This window comes from Gavialis gangeticus, unplaced genomic scaffold (genome assembly GCF_001723915.1).
Source record: "Gavialis gangeticus isolate Ggan-Ray unplaced genomic scaffold, GavGan_comp1, whole genome shotgun sequence".
Taxonomy (NCBI): Eukaryota; Metazoa; Chordata; order Crocodylia; family Gavialidae; genus Gavialis; species Gavialis gangeticus.
Window position 1 is genome coordinate 7,535,763 of NW_017728980.1, and position 18,432 is coordinate 7,554,194.

At 49.7% G+C, this 18,432-nt stretch overlaps 1 long non-coding RNA gene across 1 annotated transcript; it reads left to right on the forward strand.

Moving 5' to 3' along the window:
• The first annotated feature begins 9,372 nt into the window (after positions 1–9,372).
• LOC109291595 lies at positions 9,373–15,413 on the forward strand. The gene is made up of 3 exons (XR_002095902.1): positions 9,373–9,464; positions 12,912–12,914; positions 15,401–15,413. It is a non-coding gene; the product is annotated as an uncharacterized LOC109291595 (long non-coding RNA).
• Positions 15,414–18,432: the final 3,019 nt, after the last annotated feature.

The window sequence follows — 18,432 nt, forward strand, 5'->3', positions numbered from 1 at the left end:
GGGGGGGGGGGGGAACGACTGACTCCAGAGTCTATTTGGCTCTTCTGAGCTTGACTCCAGCCTCTTCAGTGCATGCTATCGATAGGGATTGTTTTGCTGGTGAATGATGCATCTTCCTGCGCTGGAGCCCATGAAGAGTTGGATCTGTGCTCGTGCTCTGAAGTGTCACGTCCCCTTCCAGTGGCTGCTCTGCAGAAAAAAATAACCGCCCATGACTGACGCTATCGAATGAAGTTAGTCCCCGAGCTCGAGAGGTAGAGGCCTCAGCTTGGATAATACCGGTTCAGGGCTGTGTGTTTTTGCTGACAGCCCCAATGGCGTTTACACCCTTGGTTATGCACGTGCCACAGCCGCTCATGGCCCCTCGTGCAGGTGCTCTCGGGACCCCTCGTGCCCGCGTGTGCTCACATAGGCAAACGCAGGCACTGAGCTCCTGTGATGGGGAGCAGCAGGGCGCCAAGTGGGAAAGAGTGCATGGGAGCAGAGATGTCTGTGACGGGAAAGAGAAGAAGCCTCAGCCCCATTGCTTGGTCCCCTCCCTGTTCTGCAGAGCCTGGCTCCCACCGTAACTATTGATCTGTTGTCTAGTGGACAACTTGTCCAGAATAGCAATGCTGTTTGGAGGGGCTTGTGCTAAGCTGGGCGAGGCTGGTACTCTCCCCCCCTGCCAACAGCAGTGCCTTCTCTGAGCTTGTTCTAGGCAGTGCTCCCCTTCCCTACCCCTGTCCCCATCTGCAAGCCCCTGGCAGCATGGAAATTAATGGAAGACCTAGAGAGAGGCAAAGAAAAGGCATCCTCTTTTCCCACTGATTTCCATTTGCAGCAAAAGGGCTTGGAAGGAAGTGAGGCTCTCTGGAGATTTCTTCTTGTCCTTTCACACCCGACAAAAGGGAAAGCTTGTTTTGCAACGTAGACGCCAACGTATTTGGTTCCCTGGGACTCTTGGAAAGTCCAGGAGCTCCCCCCCACCCCTCCACATGCAGTGCAGCTCGCTGCTGTTTCACTGGCTGCTGGAAGTGGTCTCTGGCGCTTCCTTTGTCCACAGTCCTCACGGCACGTTGCCAAGGCCCTGAAGTTGCCTTTGGGGCAGTGGTGCTGTGAGCTACCAGTTATGGGGCATGGGCCAGCGGGGCTGTTTTATACTCCATCCACACTGTCCCTTAGATTGAAGTGAATTCAGTGCCCATGAAAGGAGTCGGATTGACAGCCCTGCGGAGACTGAGGGTGCTCTTTGTCCACAGAGCAGCTACAGCCTGGGCAGTGAGAGGGTGAGCCTCCTTCATGCAGCCCGTTGCCAGTGCGCTTCAGCCCTGGCACGCCAAGGATCTCCTCCGAGGCCGTGGAGCGGCTCGCTGCCTGTGGGCCCATCCAGTTCCCAATCTCTGTGTTCATGCTGCCAGCTGGGCTCCCAGTTAGCCTCCATTGCAGTGATACTTTTATGATGTGGACACTTGTCAACATGCAGCTGGACTGAGAGGCCACGAGTTCAGCATGTTTAGGCCAAAGGGGATTTATTAGACCTGGAGGATACGATTCTAGCTGTGGGCATGCCCAGGTACCCAAGGGTCTTGACTATCCTGCCCTTTTCTTATTGCCAAATGGGGAAAGGGTGTCTGGCTACACAGAAGAATCTGATAGACCCAGTAGGAAAGTTGAAAATTGGATGAGGCCAAACTTGGGGCTTGACAGCAAACAACTGACTCAGACTTGTGACCTAGATGTGAAATACTTCATATATTATTGCCAACACAAGTTGTGAGGAGCCCAGGTTTTACTCCAGGCCTATTCTAGCCCTGTTTCAAACCAGCGAGGAGGTAGCTATATCTCAAGCACAGCACTATTAACACGATTCTCTACTAATGGTGGGCAAAGAGATCCGTGTCAGGTATGAGCTACAAACCTTCACCCCAAACTTGACCCAGGCCCAAGCTTCTGGGGAAGTTTGAAAAAGTTGGATTAATCTTAAAGCAAACAAGCAAGCAAAGAGCTTGACTGTGGTCTCACTTAAGTTGGCACAGATCCATTAGTCCTAATGGAGACATGTTTTCCCAAGTGTAAGTCTGAAATGCAGTAAAGGTTTTGTCTGTTTATTTAGATAGAAAATAAGAAAAGACTTCCTATCTGTGGCCCTAGGTGCTGTAGCACGCCATCAGATCAAAGCAGGAGTCAAGGAACTGCTTCCATAGGAGGTCAGTCAGGCAGATATCTGCAGGAATTCCTATTCACCCCGTCTTCTTTAAGGGAAAATTGCAGCCTGTTCTCCTTGAGTTTGACCTCTGCCTGTATTGCCTCTAGCTGGTCTAGGAGCAGTGATCTGCTATGTAAGACCGTCTTCATAGCCCTGTATACAAATGCCAGGTGCCAGGGGCTGCATCTTGCAGGTGGGTATGTTCCCCTGAACCCGCTGCTTTGCTGCATGCAAAAGTGTAAGAAATTCTGTACTTTAAAGCTATGCTCGTGCCAGTGCAACAGCCCATCAGATACCTGCCACCAGCACAGGGTGCCCCTGAAGACGTTGGTGCCCTGAGTAGGTAGCATGTAGGTGTATGTGATCACAGGGGGTGGAGCTGTGTTTTTGCAGGCCTTCTGCATGTTGTTGTCATCTGCTTGTGTGTGAGATGAATTTGTGCTTCCAGTATTTTTTCGTTTGATTTGAATGACCCTCAAACTCAGCTGAACTCAGCTGCAGGTAGGCTGGGTTAAGGGGCAGAGCCCCAGAGATTCCTGTGATCTGCCCCGTGGTTCTTCAGCACTAGCACCGCTTTCTTCCACCCTTTTGTTTTAATGTTTTCTGTGACTGTTTTGCAGATTTGTTTCCCATTATGTTGTGCCCCTAAAATAATTTGGGGGAAACAGTAATTTGGCTGCAAAACAAAGGAAAACAAAGAACGCAGAGCTGCCTGCTCTCTCGCTGACAGGTTTGACAGATAGAGATTAATATGAAACATCCCATGTGTTAAGCAAAAGAAAAAAGACTCTTGTTGAGAAAGAGGCTTGTTTTTCTAGGGAAGGGGTCCCATTTTACTAGTGCACAAAAGCCAGGGCTGATTTCTGATTCCAGATGAACTAGGGTAGTTCTTGCATCTCAAGCCTTTGATATGATTTTGTGCAGATTTTGCTCCTGCCAGTCTCAGAACAATGAAGAGGCTGAAATTCCTTCAAAACCCAGGCCTGGCTCCACTGAAGTGTTTGCAGACCTCCTGACTGAAGGGTTAGGGCTTGCTCTGAAGAATTTCTTTGCTCACCGGCTGAAGATATCATGGGCGATGGTTTTTTTTTTTTCTTCCTTTTTCCCACTAACAGAAACGCCCGCCCCACTTTAGTACAAGCGGGGATGCTTTTTATTCACTGTGGGGAGCCTATACCCACTTCCACCAGTGTTCACGTTGGTCCATTGCTCTTCCTCCTCCTTGAGATATTTGAATGAATACATTAGTACTGGAGCCTGGCCCGCCCTGTGCCACACAGCGCTCTTGACTCTGGCCCTGCCGTAAGCTGCTGGGGTTGAGTGACGGGAAATCTCTGCTGAGGTTTTGGTCTGCTGCCCTTGTGGTTTGTAATCAATGAACAGAAAGTTTCAGTCAGGATGCAGGGGATGGGAAGCTCCTTCCTGGGTGTAAGTAAAAGGCCCAGGAGCTGGAGCTGCCTACAGCAAGCTTAGCACTGGTCCCAGCTTCTTCCAGCTAGGTACGTGCACTTTGCATAGTTAGAAGAAGGAAATATCAGGAGAGCGGACCAGCTCTGAATATAAGGCAGACAAGGCAAGGGGCAGATGGAGCATGGGGTTGGCTGACCAGGGCCGCATATTCAGTGGCTGGAGCAGTGTGGCCAGTGGGCGGAGGCAGGACGCAAAACGGGGTGGCAGCCAGAGCTGGGTTGCTGCTGGGGGAGCTAGAGCAGCGTGGGTCTGTGTGTGGTGTAGTGCAATGATGAAGAATTGCAGATCAAAATTGCATAGCTCCACGCTTCCCAGCACTGCCCTCACAGAGCAACGTGTTCCCGTGTCTTAGCCCCTCCCGAGCGTGTTCTGCGGCTCCTCTACAAACCCAAGCAGAAGTGCTTTTCCCCTGCCTCTTTGGCATGCCAGTGCACTCGAGGACATCCTGAATCTTTCACCACTCCTCGCCATGTTCCATCTCCTGCCCTGCCCGGCTGATTCCCAGCGCTCTTGTACAACCGCCAAAATCCTTGTTATCGGCTCAGTATTCATGTTCCTCTCCAGGGCTCAGGCCCGTGGCACGCTGCTTCAATGAAATATTCATCTCATTCAGCCGTTCCTAAAGTTCAGTACCTGGTATTTTTCATCCGCTGCAGTCATTTATTTCAGAGCTTCATACAGCAAAGAATGTTACTTCCACCTGCTTCCCAGCCTGCTCGGGGACAGGGCCTGGCATGAGCCTTTGGACTTCTGATTATAGAGTCAGAGGGGCAGTCATCTGGTATTGGTTGGCCCCTGAGCAGTTCATGTCCCTGAGGGCTTCAGAGAGGAGCTGTAGGCCATGCCAATGCGGGACAGCCTGTGGTGGTGATATATGTGCAAAAGGAGGATGGAGTTAGTGCACAGACTCATTTATAATCCTTGTGAGTTTATGCTACAGGCTCTGTTAGTATCTAGCTTGCTCTGCTCAGGCCCTTTCTCCAACTATGTCTCAGCTCAGGTCATAGAAACTTCCACGCTTTACTTACAGACATGATCTCTCCTTGCAGGGAGGGAGCTGGCAAACCAGTTAAATTGATTCCAGTGTAGAGGTGAGTCCTGTGCCTAAAGGTGGCCATTCGTATGAGGTGGAGAGCATATTCCCTCCCATATCTCCACCTTCCAGCCCTGCCCTTGCTCAGGAAATCACTGTAAGTCAGGGGTGGGCAAAATGTGGCCCACGGGCCAGATGCAGCCCACCAGGCCATTCTATCCAGCCCGCGGGGCCCCTAAAAAATTTAGAAATATAATATTAATCTGCCCCTGGCTGCTTGTCAAGCAGCCCTCAATGGCTTGCCAAAACTCAGTAAGCGGCCCTCCGCCCGAAATAATTGCCCACCCCTGCTGTAAGTGATACAAGCATCAGGACTCCTGGGTTCTGCTCCAGGCTTTCTCTTGTGCAACAGATCACTTCACCTCCACCTGTTTTCCCCACCTGTACATGCCAGGCACCTCCTTAATATGCAGCTTGCAGTCTGCTTTGAGATCCCCAGCCAAAGGCATGTAGAAGCCATCTAGAGTATTACCAGTGTGCATTGTTGAGAGAAGCTGTTGCCTCCAAGTTGATTGCTTCCCTGCAGTGGCATGTATTTGTAAGAAGAGTGTATTGCTAAAGTGACATGTCAGCAAATCTTAGCGATGGCAGAGAGGTGGCTGTGATGGAATCAGTTTAAAGTGAAGAAAAAATTGTCATGTGCATGGATTTTGCAAGTGCAATTTCCATCTGAGATGAGACAAGGTCCTGATTGCTCTGCTGGGGGGAAGGTTTCCCTTTATAGCCTCCCTGGTAGAACGGCTGCCTGCAGTTCCCAGCGGCTGACTGTGTCTTTGGCCATGTGAGCCAAGCGTGTTGTCCGGCAGCTCTCATTTCTGTCAGTTTGGTTTGGAGTTGCCTGTCTGTCAGCGTGTCTTGGCGAGGAGATACTTGGCACCGCAGTAAAAAGCCAGATTTGGAAAGAGTGCAGTTTTAACAAAGAAAGGCAAAAAATCTCAAGTCAGGACCAGAGCTTCCTGTGTGCATGCCTAGCTGATTCATACCAATGGGAACCTTTCTCTTGTTGGACCTAACATCAGTTTAAAAGGATGGCTTAGATTCAACTGTTAAATAGGCTGCATGTGAAATAGCCCCAGAGAAAGTCCTTGTAGGGCAAAGAACCAGTCTTCATCCTGGGTGGCTGCATCCCACTGTGTATAGTGGACGTGAAGCACTGCCATCCGGACTGGGTTTGGGTTTCACGTTAGCAGGAGCAAGGTGTAGATGTTTGGGCCCAGTATGCCCTCATGGCTGAGATTTGGTCTTAGTCCTCCAGCTGCTGCAGCCACCGTTGAAATGCTGAACGTGTCCAAACCACGAGTACATTAAAAACCTTGGCTTACAAGGAGGATCCTTCAGTCTGTGATGAGTGGTGTCTGTCCTTAACAAGCGGCAGACCTATGGGAGAGCAGTTGTTTGCTTATACGCAGAGAAAAGAGACAGAGGAGCAGATGGATTGACATGGAAGGTCTGAACGCAGAACTTGACTTTGCAGCTGATTCTTCCATGGGAGGAAAAAAAAGCTGTGGTCAGATGGGGACAGAGGTGATGAAGGGCAGAGACTCGTCTAAGAGTGGTGACTTGTTTGTGGGGGAACAGAACAAGAATGAGCCCCGGGGGCTGAATTGGAGACAAGGGAGTCCAGCTCTGCATGTCAATGAGGACAGAGTAGCTAAAGAATCAAACCGCCTTCCAACCAGAGCAGCTGGTGAAATAGCAGCTTTTTTCAGGAAATGGGAGATTTTGACCAACTCTGCGCCTGCAGCCATAAATGCCTCTGACACCTGCGTCTGGTCTCGCAGACACTTGCAGAGCCCCGGACAGGAGCCAAGCAGTCATTAGTTTGGGCTTTCGTGTCTGGTTTCTGAGGCGGGATCTTTATTTCCCAGCTTTGCTTGCTCCATCCAGCAGAGTCTTTTCAGCCTCGTTTTTGGAGCTTTTAAGAAGCGATGTTGAGAGCAGTCAGGGAAACCTAATTCTCAAAACGAGGATGGTCTAAAATTGTCTAAGCTGTTAGATGGACGAGCCCCAGAGGCCTGATCCAGATTTTGAATCCCTCGAAAAATTCAAAAGGGGTTGGGATTTATCACTGAGCCTGGGGCTTACCTCATCTGGGCTCCGATTCTGGCCCCTTTGTAATTCACCCTATGCTGGTTTTGGGGCCAGTGTCTAATAAATAGTGTTTTTAGTTGTGTCTGAGTGTTTCACCTTCTAAATTGTACACAGCCCCTGTTGGGTTTAGAGGAAGTGTGGCATGAGGGAAACCACCCCTTGGGGTTCAAATGAGCTTCAGAGAATTATGCGCTCAGCTTTAATGGGAGTTGGGCACCTGCTTTGCTTAATTTCATTTGAAACCCCCCACATTGCTTGTTTGCCACTTCCTCATTGTGTGTCATATGCTCCTGCATGTGTTTCCTTATCTCTGAGGGTTGGCTGTTTTGTCTGGGTTTTTTTTTTTTTTTTGGGTTTCCTCAACATGAAAAGCTAGTTTCTGCTCAGCTGCAGCTTGCCTTAAGCTCCAGATTCATGGTCTATAGATCATACCCCCCCCCATTGTCATCTTCCTCTTCCTCCACTAGTAGTTTTGCTTTGAATTGGGCCTAATTCAAGCCAAATTTCCAAGTCCAGATTCCAGGCTCAACCCCCTTGACTTCACTAAAGTTAGAAGGGAGGGTAGATATGCACCTTATAGACTAACTAAATTTTATTTTATATATATATATATATATATATATAAAAAAAATACGTAAATATATATAATGTATTGATGTCTACATGCACACACATGTGCGTGCACACTCTCTCTTGAGCTGAACAAGAGATAGAGAGTGCACAAGCTTTTGTGAACTCAAGTTCACTTCCTCAGATGCTTTGAAAGGATGCTGCAACATTATACATCATGTCAACCAATAGAGAATGTGACAGGAAACACCCTGTTTAAGAAGAAGCATTTTGCATCCCTGCAAGCAGATGATGCGACTCTTAGGAACAAAATAGCAGTGCCAGTGGGCATCAGCTGCCTTTGACTCACAGGTGCATCTTGTGAGGTTAAAGAAGGTTCAGCAAAATGTTTTCCATCTCTAGCTGCTTCGGTGTTGTGGCATGGAGCACAGGGTGTGTGAACCCTGAGGGATGGCTCTTCCTTTGAGTTTGCTCTGGTCTTGCTGAATATCCAGAATGATCTGATCTACCCTCTGAGATGATTTTAGAGAGTTCAGTCTTTGTGTTTGCTCCAGACTTGTAGGCTTGCCCATCTTCTTGAGTTACTGGAGAATTTGGGTCTCCTGTTTCCTATAACTCCAGGAGTTTGTTTGCCCCCCACCACCCCAACCTTCTCCCTAGTTGCTTTTGTTGCTTGTGACTATTCATAGAATCTTAGAAAGAAGGACTGGAAGGGACCTATAAGATCATTAAGTCTGGTCCCCTGCCATGGGCAGGATGTAATTGGGCTCAAATGAGCTCAGTGAGGTATTTGTCCAGCCTCCTCTTAAAGACCACCAGAGATGGCAATTGCACTGCCTCTGCTGGAAGTGTGTTCCAGGTTCTAGTTACCCATACAGAAAAGAAGTTTTTTCTTACGTCCAGCTGCAACTTTTCCTTGGCTAGCTTGTGTCCATTGGTTCGTGTCTTCCCAGGCCGGGGGCTAATCTGAAAAGTTGTCCACCTAGGTCCTGGTGAACACGAATTCTCCCTGGTGTTCTCCCTTGACATATATGTAGGCAGCTATCAAGTCACCTCTCAGCCTTCTTTTGCTCAGGCTGAACTGTCCTAGATCCCAAAATCTCTCCTTATAGGGCCTGTCCCCAGGCCCTTGATCATGTGCCTTTTTTGAGCTTGTCCACATCCTACTTGACGTGTGGTGACCACAGCTGGATGCAGTACTCCAGCTGTGGCCTCACCAACATTGAATAGAAGGGAAGGAGCACCTCTCTGGATCTGTTGGTGACGCATCTGCTGATGCATGCCAGAATCCTATGTACTCTGTTGGTGACTCACACTGGTGGCTCATATTCATCTTCTGGTCGATTGTCACCCCTAGGTCCCTTTCGGATGCAGTGCCAGCCAATGGACCACCACCCATCATACAGATATGGTGAGGGTTCTTCCCACCCAGATGAAGGACCTGGCATTTATCCCCATTGCACCTCATCTGGTTTTGTTCAGCCCATAGGACCAGCCTGTCAAGGTTGTCCTGAATCCTTGACCTGTGCTCTGATATGCCCGCTTGTCCCCGCAGTTTGGTATTGTCTGCCAACTTAATCATGGCACTTTTCACTCCCTCATCCAAGTCATTAATACAGATATTAAAAAGCACGGGCCCAAGCACTGATCCCTGGGGTACACCACTAGAAATTACCCTCCAAGATGAAGCCACCCATCAATCAAGACTCTTTGGGATCAGCTGCTGAGCCAGTTCCCAACCCAACCTCACTGTAGCCTGTTCTAGGTCAGTACTCTTTAACTTGACTGAGAGGATTTCATGGGAAACAGTATCAAAGGCCTTGCTGAAATCTAGGTAGATGACGTCCACCTTCTGTCCCATGTCCAGGTGGTTAGTTACTTGGTCATAAAAGGACACCAGATTTGTTAGGCCTCCCCTCAACAAAGCCATGCTGGTTGCTTCTCAGTACCCCGCCAGATGCAAACTTGTGGGTAATAATGTCCTCCTTGACAATCTTTTTCAAAGATCTTCCCCAGGACTGAAGTCAGACTGACTGGACTATAGTTGGCAGTGTCATTCCTCTTTCCCTTCTTAAAGATGGGCACCACGTTCGCCTCCTTCCAGTCATTAGGGACAACTCCTGAGTTCCATGATTCCTCGAACAGCCTTGCCAGAGGCACCGCAGAGGCATTCGAGGTCTGTGCTTTCCTTGGCTCAAAGAGAACATGTTTGCAGTTTCTAAAATGACTCGGGCTGGGAGAATGCAGATGCCCTAGGGCTGTTCAGCGAGACAAGGAGCCTTTCAGCCCTGGCCATTGGTTTCAAGTCTGGAACCAGCTTCCCAGTCATGTATGGCTGTCGACTCATTTACAGACTTGGTGACCCGAACCTGTTTTCCACATCAGTAGTGGGCCTGTCATGCAAGATGGCCAAGGCTGGAAAGGTCCCTGTAACAGGGAATGCTTGCTCTGTTATGGGGAGATGGAATAGGCCCTTTAAGGGAAGAGTTTTTGTGAACCAGGCAAAGGCAGCCAGCAAGGCTGGGGTTAATAAACAGCCCTGTGGCCAGGTCCGCTAATAGGTCAAATGACTGGAAGAGGTCAGGCTAGCAAGGCATATAAAAGCCCAGAGTCTGAGCCAAGAGCGCAGTTGGGCCCAGGAGACTGAAGGATGAAGAGCTCTGCAGCCCTAAGGCCAGGGGTATTGCTGTCGTGTGGGACTACTGGCAAGGAGGAGAAGTCTTGCAGGGAGCCAGGATGCAGGATAAAGAGAGTTCAGTGTAGCCGGTGAGCACAGAGTTTTGTTACAGCCAGAAGGCTTATATTGCAATTTGTGGTTTAAACTGGTGGACTGGGTGGGACTTAAAAAAGGGGAGATGTGGACTTCCCATTGGTGCCTGAGGGGCACATGGTTGCTTTGAGCCCTGCCAGGGGTTGGGCTCAAGGTGCTGATGGGCCTAGAGGTCTGGGGGTTGAGATCAGGTCTGGGGCATGGAAACCAGGTTCACCATAGAGGACCTAGCCTGGGAGGCACCCAGATAGATAAGACGGGCCAAAGCTGGTACGTGGACACCCCAGCAAGGGTGTGCTGGTCTTGAAGTGGCCTAATGAGGTGACAATGGGGCAACATCTGCAAGGCACAGGGATGGCTAAAGGGGCAGAAGGAGGCCACAAATTTGGCCTTTGAGGCAACAAAGACCTTAAGGTCTGGATGGGCCCAGATGGTTTGCTTAGCTCTTGAGGTGCGAGCAGGAACTGCGGGGTTCAAGAGGAGAGAAGTCTCTGAAAGAAGGGGAAAGGCAAAACCTGGGGCTTGGGGGGCAGCCTCCTTTTTCATACGTTAGTTGATGACATCAAGGTGTGGCAAGCGAGAGAAAAGCAAGAGTATCCCGGGAGCTCAAGTAGGTGAGGTACTGTATGACCACCAGGGACTGACAAGGATCGTGCCCCCAGGGTGGCTGGTTGTAGGCACCAAGAAGGAACAGTCCCCTTGCTCTTCCCAGATGTAGCCCTCCCATGCAAGGGCAGGGCAGTGAGGGCGAAGGAGCTGCTACCCAGTCTCTAAACATGCTGTACTATCAAGTCTCCAGACTTGTCAATCACCAGCACTTTAACTTTGTTTCGCGATGTGTGAGTCAAGACATCCACCTCATATTTGATCTGTGAAGTCAGATGGAGCTGGGTTGATTGCCTCTAGCAGGTGCAGGCAAGAGAAAGGTGCAACAAAGTCTTTTGCTGGTAACAAAGCACCACAATGGCTCCGTTATGAAGTTTAGAGAGTGCGTGTTGGGTCACGTCTTTGAAGTGGTTGTGTTGCTCAGTGCCTGAAGTTGGAGTCATCTCAACACGTGAGGCACAGAAGTCAGTGGAAAAGGAGAATAAAATAAAGCACTCATGGGGCAGAAGCTGGTGCTGCGGCTGAATTAGTGAGATGGGGAGATGTCAGCTCTTCCTCTCAGCTTTCCCTTTGCAGCACCAACTGTCAGTAATTTAACTAACGTTTTGTAAATAAATGTGGCATTCGGACAGCTGTCACCGCGCCTGTTATAAACACTCCTTTTGTCACTAAAAGCTGGCAGTGTCACTCTGTTTCCCCTGCAAATGCAGCTCACACTGCCAGTTGGCTCCTGGATCCAGGGCTGTCAAGGAATAGCATATAGACCAGTGGCTTGAGAGACCTAGGGTTTTGCATAGAGAGCCCAGCATGGCACTGCCAATGCCTGGTGCAAAGGCAGCTTTAGCTTCCATAAAATAAATAACTAGCATGTTCATGAAAGCCTGTTTGAATGCATCTAGAGCACTAGTGGAAGATGGCAGATTGATAGCCCTGGAAGCCAAACTCCACTCTGTTCATGCCACAGCATCAGCGGTAGCAAGGCAGCGTTCCCTGTAGACCTGCCACTGTCATTCAGGCGGTGGACAGATGAAATAATCCCACAGCCTTGACAAAGCAGGAAGAAATGGGCCCCAGTTTATCTGAATCTGCTGAAATAGTGTTTGTCTGTCTGCTTTATCTCATGGCAAGGGGAAGGCAAACTGCAATAATTATATCCCCTCACTCTTTGAGAGGTAAATTGAATTCTTGGGGCTTAGCTTCATTCTCTGGAGGATAGGACCAGGCAGATGAAACAGTTACAGCAGACCAGGTAATGCCCACTCATGAGCAATAAATTCCCCCCTTAAAGCAGTGTGTAGTAGTCTTCACATCTACACCTTCTGATCTGACCAGGAAAGACAACATTTATAAATAAGGGAAGTCAACTGCAGACCTCTGAGTAGAGGCTAACAGCAAGGGGACCGGTTATGCCAGTGGTGTGTGCTTTTTCCACTGGTAGCTTCACTTTCTTCAGGCTAAGCCATTGCTCAGACATCTGATCACACCAGTGTTTTAGTGGTTGCAGAACTGGGCTGGATTTGACCGGGTGACCTATGGATGAGAGGTTTTCCTAAGCCCTTCAGGTATTCCCTGCTCCATGCAGCCTGACATGACCAACTCACTTAAAATGTCCGAGTCGACCTGAGATAGATGCTACATCCTGTCCTTTTCCCTGGAGGTTGCAACTTCCCCCTACCCTTGCTCTTTCAAAGAGCCCTGCTGTTTAACTACACCCCAGAGGGTGGCAGGGTTCAGTCCTTGGACCTGTACTCTTCCATATCTTCATCAGTGACTTGGATGTGGGTGTGAAGTGTACTCTGCCCAAGTTTGCAGATGATACTACATTGTGGGGTGAAGTGCACACTCCGGAGTGTAGGGAACGATTGCAGGCAGACCTGGACAGGTTAGAAAAGTGGGCAGTACACAATAGGATGTAGTACAACAAGGGCAAGTGCTGAGTGCTGCACCTGTGGTGCAAAAATATCCCACACATCTACTGGCTGGTAAGTGACCCCCTCAGCAAAATTTGGAATGGGCTTTCATGGGGGGTGGTGCTCTCCCCTGCCTCGGTGGTCTTTAAGAGAAGGCTGGACAGGCATCTGGTTGGGGTCATCTGACCCCAGCGCTCTTTCCTGCCTAGGTAGGGGGTCGGACTCGATGATCTGTTGAGGTCCCTTCCAACCCTAGCATCTGTGAACCTATGAAAACATCTAATCCCCAACATGCTCTCCTTCCTGGCTCATGGCACCCTGGCATCAAGTGCTACTCCCACTGGGATCATTGTAAATGGCTCAGAAGGAAGTTGTTCTAGTATTAAGGGTGGTGGAAGCTCAAATGGGTTGTATTTTGGACTTAAATGAGGTATATTTTGGAGGGGATGGAGTGGGGCTTTCCAGATGAGGTTTACTTGCCAGGTCCCCATGCTGATATAACTCCAAAAAGAACAACTTCCTCACTCCTCCTCCCTGGCAACAAAATTTCATCCCTTCCATGGTGTGCTAGATTCAAAGGCCCTGCAAGATGCTGAGAGCCTCTGTGGTCCTCGCAGTGATGCAAGGCCAGGGCATTTGGTGCTTTTCTGAAGACATTTAGTTGCCTTGTAAGATCACAGCTTTAGGGCCTCAAGGCCATCGGACCGAGCCCAGGCTCAGTCTCCCGCTTTAGCAGATGGGTTAGAGCAAGAGACAGCTGAGAATGCGACAATCCTCTTTCACTCTCTGCCTTCCTGCCCCTGCCCCTGCTGCAGCCGCAGGTGCTGCCACTTGTTGAAGGCTCCCTCAAGGACCACCGCGTCCCACACGTTTTTGCTCTTGCTCTCACCTCTGAGGCAGCTGCTCGGACCCTGCCAAAAGGATGTCTCGTCTCTCGTTTCCCCTCCGTCAGCTTTACTTCTAGTGTCTCCCTAGACAAATCCATTGCTGTTTCTGTAAGGCTGCTTCCTCCAATTGCCAGTTCAGTGCTTGGGGAAAGTCTCACCAAATTAGGCCAGTAAATAGGCCAAGAAAAGCCTTCAAAACAATAATCAAAAGCAAAGCATAACAATGCACTTGCTCCCTTGTACACATTGTGAAAGCAGACTGTATTTATGGGCAAAGAGACGCTTCTGTTGTCTCAGTCCTGGTCTCCTGGATTTTTATAGCTAGAGCTGTGTGCATGGGCAACTGGTGCCACTTTACTCAGGGGCGTCCCCCCATGGCCGATCTCACTCACTGGCCTCTGGAAGTGGCCACAGCACTCCCACTCCCTGGCTGGCGTTCACAAGGGGGGACACTGGCCCCCCTGCCCATCGCCTAAGCAGGGAGCGCAGCCTGTGCATCCCTTATGCATTGCCACTGTCTGCATGTGACTTAGCAGCTTTTCTCTGAAGGCAGTTTCTTGGGAAGTTTGAGGTCTTAATGATAACCTGAATTCCTCCAAAGCTCAGTTACTTTTAGATGCCATGTCCCAAGCCATGCCACACTGGAGAGATGACCATGATGTGAGGTTTGCGTCCATATCTTGGTCTGTGTTCCTCCCATGTTAGAGGTTGGAAGGATCCAGACCTTATAAAACCATATATTCTTCGCTTGCACCCATAGCTCAACCCTTTTTTTGGTACAGGAATTTCAAATAAATTCCAGGTTGGAAGAAAAAAAAAACCAACCTGCCAGTCAGACCTTCCCGCTTCTCACCCAGTCTTGATATCTCAGACCCAAGCTTTGCCGATCTTGGCGATCCCCAGTTTAATTGAAAACTTACAAAACATCTTTTGTACTCAAAACTGACTGAACATTTCTTTGTTTTCAGTCAGTAGACTTGCAGGCTTTAACAGGCTCCTTGACTCGCCTGGTTCACTCTCTCTTAGTGCAGGTACAGCTTATAGCGGTATAAGAGAGCTGGCTTTGCCCATGCCACGTTAGTAAGTGAAATAAGCAGTTGTGGCAAAAAAACACATTCAGGGCAGAGGACATGCATAGGTTGTTTTTAAAATGTCACCACCTAACTGACCACGCGAGCTTGGCAAAAACGAGTAGTGTAGGTCTGGCTAAAGCCAGGAAGGCTTCGATGCTTTTACTCTTCAATTTTGTGAACTGCTAGTTTATTTTGGTGCCTGATCACGTCAGGGAAAGCAGGTGCGGAGCTACAGGAGAAGATAAACTGAGCCTCTCCATTTGTTCATTCCAAGATACAGCTCTTCGATTAGATTCTCTTATCGCACACTGCAAGCAACATGCATTTCACTGTCTCGATTCCATTTCGGTATTTCCTCTACCTTCCCGAGACCTCAGCACCTTTCACTGGGACTGGAAAGCATAGTTCAAGTTTGGCTCAGTACAGCTTGAGAGAGACACGAATTGAAGTGAATAGCTCAGGGATGGGAATTTGTTCTCTGACAGTTATAACCAACTGGCTCTGAGTGCAGGACTCTGCTTGCATTCTGCACATGGCAGCGATCAGAACACATGGAGATTGACTGAATATATATACCCTGTGTACGGCTAATGAACTAGGATAGATACAGTAGAGCAGGAGCGTAATTTGCCCAGATACCTGCAGAGAGATGCAGAACGTAGAGATAAAGACAGCAAGAGATTGTGCAGATGGAGCTGGTAGTTATTGCAGGCAGAGCCAGGGACAGGAGACCTTGGAAAAGCAGAGTTGGGGCACGGGGGATGAGGAGGGCAGTGGGGAAACGGATCATGTGCAAATAGTCTAATCCCTCCTGCGGGTGATGCCAGCTGCAGTTGTTTCTCCGGCCATAACTGAAATGGACCCAAAAGTGACCTCTAGCAAAATGAGAGGTTATTGCTGGAGGGAAGATTTGGATAGTCCGTGCCATTGCTTTAAGCTTGGGGAAGAAGGGATTAAACAAAGCCAACTCTCCAATGGGATGGTGGTGCTGGTGGAGGGAAGTACTGACTCCTCTCCAGCTGCCTTCCCTTTCCTGACCCTCTCTCCTGCCCTAGAAATAATCCTGCTCATTTGGAAGCTGCACTGCTTCTAGTTGGAGGACAGAGCCCTTCATTTCTTGCTGAGGATACAGGGCTTTTTACTCTCCTGCCACCCATCACTAGGAAAACTGCCATGTGTTGAGCACATAGCTCAGGAAGCTGAGAACTGTCGTATGAAAATGTCTCTTCTGTTCTTCTGCTTCTCTGGCGCCTCTCGGCTGTTGCGTATGATTGCTGGTAATTCTTCCTAATCCTGAACGATAGTAGCCCACTTGCAGGTGGTGCACCACATGCACACATACCCACACATGCACACACAGCCAGTCAAAAAGCCCGAGGCTGAATCGATTCAATCTTTGCAGGTTTCTGTAAACTGCCTATTTTGAACTGATAAGGAAGTGAACTAACTAACGTTCACTTTTCAAACCCGAAAGGCAGCCAGACTCCTTCAGTGGCCTCTACCAGGAGCCACGGGGGACTAGAGCATGTCTCGCAGCCTGCTGGCTGCTGCAGAGAGCTGGGAGATGGGAGCTTCTCCAAACATGCCCCTTCTTTAGCCTCCAGTCAGCTGGGGAGAGGGAGTGGGGGGGACCCCCCACCACCAGACCCGCAGCTGGGGTCTCCCTGGTGCCAGGGAAGAAGGGAAGTCCCAGCAGGGTGTTTTTCCCTCTTTTCCCCCCTCCCCGCCCCCTGCACCCAGAGCCCACTCCCACCTGGCTCCGGATCCCTTGCTGGGTTGTGCCCGATGCAGGGGGAGGAAAAGCCCTCAGTGGTCCCTCTTCAGCCAGCCCACCTTCCACGGAGGGGCCACAGCCAGGGGATCACCCCAGCTCCTGGCTCGGGTTGGGAGTAAAGCCCCACTGCAGGCTTTCCCACAGGTGGGAGCTGGGCTGATCACCTGGCCGTGCCCGTTCCCCAGCCGACCAGCTGAGGAGGGAGTGGGGGAGAAAACGGTACCCCCCTGCCCCACCGAACTCCGGACCCCCAGCTGGGCTGTGCCCGGTGCAAGGTGGGGGGGAGCCCACAGCAGGGGTCTTTACTACCCGACACCTCAGATGGGAGGCAGGTCAATTCCCCTAGCCCAGGAGGAGGCAGGCCCAGGGGAATCTGCCTGGCTCCTGGGGATGGAAAAGCCCCCAGTGGCAGCTGGGGTGGGGGCACCCCTGCTCTGCTGCAGCCGAGAGCACAGCCCAGGCCATCTTGGGATGCTGGAGGACTGTGGGTGAAGTTGAATGGGGAGGGGATCTGGGACAGCAGCTCCATAAACCGGTTTGATCTGAATCAGCTAAGTCTGATACTGCTTCCATCCAGGTTTATCTTAAACCAGTCTCAGCCATTTTAAAAGTGGCTTAAGTGCACTGAACTTTTGTTCTGTTACACGTTTAAACCAGTTCTTGATCACTTAAACCAGTTTATGTGTAACTTCTGTCCCCAGCCACACATCACACACATTTTCACGTCCTGACTCTTCCTTTGGGCACATCATTCCCCGTGATATTTTTGTTGTTATTGCAAAACACCTACACTGTAGAGCTCGCATGGTGTAGCTGCTACTACTATGGATCTAGAAGCTGGTGTGTTGCCTGGGTATTTGGGTTCCTACTTCATGCTGACCCCTTCAGATGAGATGGTAGCCAGGGTCCTTTGGAGACAGGTGCTGGTGAGATGGCTAAGCACAAGCTAAACTTGTCCTGATGCTCTCTAATGATTTCCCTGCCCTAATTTTTCTCTTGATAAAACCCAGTTCCAATGTCCTAAGCTGCATGCATGAGTGAGCTCTTGCCAGACACTGAGGGGTGCATCCTTTGCAAAGTGCTGCTTATACCATGGGGTCTGAAAGGTCTATATTTAGCTCAGACTCTCCTTGGACAGAGAGGATTTTTTTAAGCCTTTCAGATGTTCCAGTTCTAAAGATCTCCATCAGATTTTGGATTCAATTTAAGTTCACAGCTCACTGCTGTCAAGCCTCTTCCTAAACTAGGAGTTTCCAGAGGAAGGGCATCTGATAACTAGTGCATAGTACCTAATCAGGTTGACAAAACAGACAGATGTGGATGTACCACCAGATGCTTGGAACAGCTTATTTCAGGCCCTTTCTGCTTTGCTGCTCTCAATTCTTTTTGTCTCTTCCCCTTTTCCAGTCTCTTCATTTCTTTCTCTGAGCTTCTCTATTTACCCAACCCTGTTCCTCTGAGACTCCAGGTGTCCTTTTACTCTTGCCTGCCTTGTTCCCCACCTTATAGCATCTTGCTAGTTAGTACCAAGACGCCTTTGGTTGTATTTAGTTTGTTCAGATCTATCTTCCCTTTCTAGGAGAGCCACACTATATCTTGGCAAAGCAGTAAGTATGAGGACTGCAAGCTGCATTTCTCCCCTTGGTGGAGTTTGCATGCTGGTCCTCATGTCAAGAGAAGCAAAGGCCTGAGTTAAGAAGAAACCTCATCCAGACTGATGTTGGTGTCAGGTGGGACCAAAGGGCGCCCAGCATTTTGCAGGGCTGGGCCTGAAGACTGCAACAGCTGGTGTCTGTGGCATTGCTGAGACAGGCTGGCTTGCCCTTCTAGTTCATAAAAAAAACAACTTGCTTTCCAGAAGTTCCCCATACTGCACCAGGAAGAGCATCGGAGAGAAAGGATATAAAAAGCAAAGGGGGGGAGAAAATGCATTCATGATGTTCTCAAACTAACAGCATGCACCGGCTCAGATTATTTTTCCTCCTTAGCCTTTGAAACAG